Here is a 6591-nt window from a genome sequence, read left to right as displayed (position 1 = left end):
ACTTTATTCAACCATTTATTATATAAGTATGGGCCTAATGATATTTATTTTATACTTTGAGTTATAAACCAGTTCCACATTATTATTATTCATTTTGCTGTCATGTGTTTCCAGTTGGAAAGTTGGAAGTTCTTCATTTGTCTCCTGTCTTCTTTTGATGTGCATAACAGTATCAAAACTGTTAACCCATGAACCTGTGGAAACAACTTACAGACTAGAGAACATAATTATATGCACTTACTTTTGCTTCCTTTTGACTTCACTCATTTACAAAGTTGCTTAGGTGGCACCTTTTCCCCATCCCCTTCAGTGAATTGTTTCATACATTTGTGATACGGTTAGATTCGCTTACCATAAATCGCATATTTCTTGGATCCTTCAACCCCTTAAATGATCTCATTAAATTTACATACATTAAAGTTTCCTCATTGTGTTATAAAATTCCATAGGTTTTGACAAATGCATAATGTCATGTACCTACTATTACAGAATCTAGTAATGTCCTTACTGAATAGGTTTACTGCCCTGTGTGTTATCTATTTATCTATTGCATTTTCCTCCCAAATATCTGGAAAATACTGATCTTTTTACTGTCTCTATACATTTGCATTTTTTGGAAAGCAGTACAGTTGGAATTGTTCAATGTCTTGCCTTTTTAGACTTGATTATTTTCGGCAATCCATTTATTTGCATTTTGTCCATGTCCTTTTCATAGCTTAGTAATGGATTTTTTGTTTTACTAAATAATATTCCATTTTATGGATACATATTGTTTATCCATTCATCTACTAAAGACCATCTTGGTTGCTTCTGTTTTTATGGCAATTATAAATAAAGCTGCTGTAAAAATTTATGTGCAGGTCTTTGTGTGGACATTCCCTTCAATTCAATTCAATTTATATGAATCATCTGGTAAGAATATGTTTAGCTTAATAGAAACTGCCAAATTATCTTCCTAAGTAACACACTATTTTGTATTAAAAAGTTGTTATTGCTGTGCATCCTCACCAGTATTTTGTATTGTCAATTTTTCATATTTCAGTCATTCCCATAGGTTAGGGTAGATATCATTCTTGTTTTAATTTGTAGTCCTCTTACAATAAATGGTGGTGAGCATATTTTCATGTGCATATCTGCCATGGAGATCTTTTGGTGATTTTTATTTTGGGTTCTTTGTTTTCTTATTGTTAAACACAAAAAGTTCCTTGTATATTTTATTTTACTTTTTAAGTTTATTTCTTTATTTTGAGAGAGAGAGCACAAGCTGGGGAGGGGCAGAGAGAAGGAGAGACAGAATCCAAAGCAGGTTCCGTGCCATCAGTGCAGAGCCCAATAAGGCTCTAACTTACAAACTGTGAGATCATGACCTGATCCAAGCTCAAGAGTCAGACACCTAACCAACTACACTACCCAGGTGCCCCCTTGTATAATTTTATTTTATTTTATTTTATTTTATTTTATTTTAGTTTAGTTTAGTTTAGTTTAGTTTAGTTTAGTTTAGTTTATTTAAGTTTAGTGTATTTAAGTTTATTTATCTTGAGAGAGATTGAGCAAGTGGGGAGGGACAGAGAGAGAGACAATCCCAGTCTCCACACTGTCAGCAGAGCCCAGTGTGGGGCTTGAACTCATGAACTGTGAGATCATGACCTGAGCTGAAACCAAGAGTTGGATGCTGAATCCACTGAGCTACCCAGGCACCTCCCCTTTTATATTTTAGATAGAAGTATCTTATCAGGCACCTATTTTGAAAGTATTTCTCTAGTCTTCAGATAGCTGTTTCATTCTCATAGTGGTCTTTTGCAGATAGTAACTTTTTCCTTTTAATAAATTTCAATTTATTTTTTCCTTTCATAGATTGTGTTTTTAGTGTTCTATCTAAAAACTAATTGCCAAACCCAAAGTCACCTAGATTTTCTCCTATTATCTTCTGGAAGTTTTATAGTTTTCGCTTTTTCCATAGTTTTATGGTTTTATTAACACAAATAGGACATGAACATATGTCTACACATTTTCTTTGCTGCATAGCCTGGCATTGGTATTGGTGACCCTGATGGCCAGCTGGGCTGCTCTTTCCACAGTGGCTTTGTGGTTCTTGGAGGAGACATTGTGAGCAACTTCTGCACAGTAAGATTTGTTGCACGTCAGCAGCACTTCAAGCTCCTTGACATTGTGGACTAGGAACTTCTAGAAGGCACTGAACAGAATGTGCCTTGTTTTCTTCTTGCTCCTGTAACAATGTTGGGTATCAAGATCTGGCCCTTGAAACTCTGCACAGAGTATTGTCAATTGCTCTGAGTTTCCACCAGCTGTGCTTAAGTTTGACATATTGGTCTGACTGGTGCCAGATGAACTTTCTGGTCCTCTTTTTAATGATCTTGGACTTCACCAGAGGTTATAGGGAGGCCATGATGCTGAGTAAGAGATGGCCACCACCTCCGCAGGCAGCTCCCAGGAAGACTGTAGTCTTGCATTTTGCATTTAAGTCTGCGATCCATTTTGATTTATTATTGTGAAAGCTGTAAGGTCGGCGTCTAGATTCATTTTTTTTTTTTTTTGCACATAAATATACACTTGTTATAGAACCATTTCTTGAAAAGGCTATCCGTTTCCTGTTGATTGCCTTTGCTAATTTGTCAAAGATGAGTGGACAGTATGTGTAGGGTTCTAACTGTGGGATATCAATTCTGATCTATTCACCCTATGTGGCTATTCTTTCTCCAATAGTGGGCTGCCTTGATCACTCCAGATTTATAGTAATCTTGAAATCTAGTAATGTCAGTCCTCCAACTTGTTCCTTTATCTGTATTGTTTTGTCTACTCTGCATCTTTTGTCTTATAAACTTTAAAATCAGTGTAGTGATATCTACAAATTAGTTTGCTGTGATTGGGATTTTGTTGACTTTCTAGATTAGTTTCAGAAAAATTGAGATTTAATGATTAAGAGTCTTCCAACAAGGAAATTTTCTTGAACAATTATTTAAACTTCTTGAACTAAGAGTAGCTCTGTATTATTTAGATCTTTGTTTTCTTTCATCAGAGTTTTTAGCTTTCCACATGTATATCCTCTACATATTTTATAAATTTATATCCATGCATATTTTGATGTAATTAAATAATATTGTGTTATTAACATTAAATTGTAATTGTCTTTTGGTAGTATGAAAAAAAATAATGAGTTTGGTGTAGTAGCCTTAGATATTGAAATTTTTCTATAAGGACATATTAATTCTGGGAAATTTTAATCAATTTCCTGGAATTTTCTTACAGAGATAATCATGTCATCTCTGTCTCTGTCTTTCTCTCTTTCTCTCTGTCTCTGTCTCTCCCCCTCTCCCATTTCCTCTCCCTCTCTCTTCTCTGATGGCACTGTTTCCCAATATGGTGTTGAAGGGGAATGGTGTGAGGTAACGTTCCTGCCTTGTTCTTGATCTGTGCCTATTGGATCTATCAATTACTGAAATAGGGGTGTTGAAGACTGTAGCCATAATAAAGTTTTGTCTTTTCTCCTCGCAGCTTTACAGGTTTTTGCCTCATGTATTATGATACTCTGGATACATGATATGGATTTTTCTGTCTTCTTGGAGACATGCCCACTATATCATCATGTAATACTTCTCTTTATCCCTGATAACTTCCATGCTCAGAAATGACTTGTTCTGAAATTAATACAGCTATTCCAACATTCTTCATTGGTGTTAGCATGGCATTTGTTTCTCTTTTCCTACAGGGTTCATTTCAAAATTCTCCTTCCCAGTTCATACACTAGTAGGAACAACAGACATGTCTGTTATTTACTATAGACTTCTCTGTTTGTGATTATGCTTTTTTCCTTGAAAATATTTCCCTTGAAATACTGTAGGTCTTACTCTTTGAATTTGTTTGTGTTTTTCTTTTCCCCTCAAACTCCATTCACTGCCTTGATGATCTCCTCAATTCTCATGATTTTAAATACCATATATGTAACAGTGATTCCTAAGTTTATATATTTTCTTTATTTCCCCTTCTAACTTATTATTATTACATTGCATTTTCTATAATAGCACCGTTTCATGTTTAATAGGAATATGCCCTAAACTGAAATTGATCTCAATTAGTGATTACTTCAGTCTTCCAATTTTTCAAGTCAAAATATTTGTATCCATTCTCATTTCCTTTCTTTTTGTTTTTAATTCCTTGCTTACTCACCCACCTACTTCTTTCTCTCTTCTGCCTCACTCCCTCTCTTCCTTCCTTTCTTCCTTTTCTTTCCTTCTTTCCTTCTTTTTTCCCCTGCCTTCTTTCATAGCCAATAATAAATCTATCACAAAACCTCCTTGACACTATTTTCAAAATATTCACAGAGTAAGACCATTTCTGACTGTGTCATTGGCTACCACCCTGGTCCATGACAGGTCAGTAGCCATCTATCTGTTCTCCCTTGTTTCCCCTCTTATATTATCACCCCTCTCTAACAATCCCCAATTTTAGGGTCAATTTTTGATATATCAAATATATTCATTTTATTTATTTATTTAGGTAATTACTTAGTTTATAAAAGGCTTTTTTCCAAGAAGTTTTCAGTTTACCACAAAATGCAGACCACAGAGAAGATTGAATCCAGAGTGTTGGACATAACCATATATGTGACCTATCAGCAGTGGGAGAATCAGCTAATAATTTTTGTCTACATTAAACACTCCTTTTACATGATTGCCAGTAGAAGAAATAGTTGATAAGAATATTAAGAGGATGAAAACTAAAAATAGATTCCTGGCTTCTCATGTTTTTTGCAGCTTGATAGGCATTTGAGCATATTTAATTTTAATGTGCCACTAATAAAATATACAGCTATCATCCAAAAATGAGCATGACAGATTTCAAAGTTATTGCTTTCCAATGATGCTGATTTGCTTCTCCTCTGTAATTTGAGTTTGGTATCTGTGACCTTCTAGATATATGACTCTAGTAAATATCCCTAACGAAAGATGAAAAAACCACTTACTTCACTGGATGGTTGAAAAAAATCAACAAAATGCTATCAATCAATATATAGACTATACATTGTTATAAAAATGAGTGTGTATTTTAAAGCACCCTTCCCTCAAAATACACTGATAATTTTGTCATCAGTTACAATGCAAATTGATATTTTACCTCCTGGAGTCTTAAATCTTCTATATGTTGCAAACAAGTAATCTAATTCCTACTTTGAGTTTTGATAACTTTTATCAAAGTTTAGGTCCATACTATTAATTCCTTTAAGATATGATCTCCTTAAAAATTGATTAGATATTTTAGATATTGTTTTTTTTCTTTACTATTCTGGAAAAATATTTTTTAATTCACTTTGTCTTTTGGAGTAGGTTTTAATTCACAGAAAATTGAGTGGAAGGCACAGAGATTTCACATATACTTTGTTCCATACTCACACATAGCTTCCCATTTTCAGCATCTCTCACAACATGATACATTTGTCACAGCTGATGAACCTACACTGACACACCATACTTACCCAAAGAACATAGCTTATTACATTAGGGCTGTAAGCATTGCTTTTAAAAATATATATTTTTCCTTATTAATACCAGTTTAAGAATATATACCAAGGAATATTTATAGCAGGGACAATTAAGGGAAAATAAAGCAGGTTCTTTGATATTCAATATTTATCTGTGCCATGATTTTAAAGAGGGGGGGAAATAACATTTCTTTCCATAATAATTTGCTTCTCCTAACTTGCACACAATTTATTCCTCATAAGAATAAATCACCACAGGCCCAGGAAAATGCTCAGATCTTGTTCAGATTTCCAATATAGCATCTCTAGGATTTGTTTTGCAAAAAGTCCCCACTGGCAAATCATTTTAAAAATGTAAACACATTTGATGTAATGAAGCTATACGCTGCAGTCATCTCGGAAGGATTAGCAAATTACTGCTCTTTATTCTACTTTATTTAAACACTATTCCAAAGAAATAAAGCAGAGACTGAAGCAGGAATTGGAAGAGAAACCATCACATATATTGCATAGCAGTGGTCACTTCAGTAATTAATGTTTCTTAGTTGTATAGTACATTAGAGTTCAGGTAACCTTTTTTTTTTTTTTTGCATCTCATTTTATCATTACATCAGTCCCATGAATTTAGCATAAAAAATGGTTCAATTTATTTAATTTAAGATGGAGAAAATCCAGTGGGAATATGTGACATATTCAGGGGCCCACACTTAGTAAATGGCCAGAAGCAAATCCTAGGTCCTGCACTCTGACCTGAATGTCTACAGCATGGGAGGGATACAAGAGACTTGTCTCAAAAAGTAAAGGCACTTATTAGGTAATATAGGAAATGTATCAAGAAAAGCAAAAAGAGATAGAGAAAGAGAGAGAGAGATGACACACAGGTCTGTAAACAAAGGATTATGATTACAAAGTTGCCAGTACTAGAATGTAGAGAAAGTGTTTGCATATTGTTGGCTAAGAACATGTGAGGAAAAAGGTGTCAAGAAACACCACTGGGAAAACAAGTGTGGGCCAGACCCCTGTATACATGCTAAGCTGCACATATATATATACATATATATATATATATATATATATATATATATATATATATA

The 6591-nt window shown here is 34.0% G+C and overlaps 1 pseudogene; it reads right to left on the bottom strand.

Moving 5' to 3' along the window:
• Nucleotides 1-2001: 2001 nt before the first annotated feature.
• LOC121019123 (60S ribosomal protein L32-like) lies at nucleotides 2002-2407 on the bottom strand (annotated as a pseudogene).
• Nucleotides 2408-6591: the final 4184 nt, after the last annotated feature.

The sequence above is a fragment of the Herpailurus yagouaroundi genome, unplaced genomic scaffold, assembly GCF_014898765.1.
Source record: "Herpailurus yagouaroundi ecotype Mexico unplaced genomic scaffold, PumYag 221, whole genome shotgun sequence".
NCBI classification, from domain to species: domain Eukaryota; kingdom Metazoa; phylum Chordata; class Mammalia; order Carnivora; family Felidae; genus Herpailurus; species Herpailurus yagouaroundi.
The sequence above is the reverse complement of the archived record's forward strand: the minus strand, read 5'-3'. Positions and strand labels throughout refer to the sequence as shown.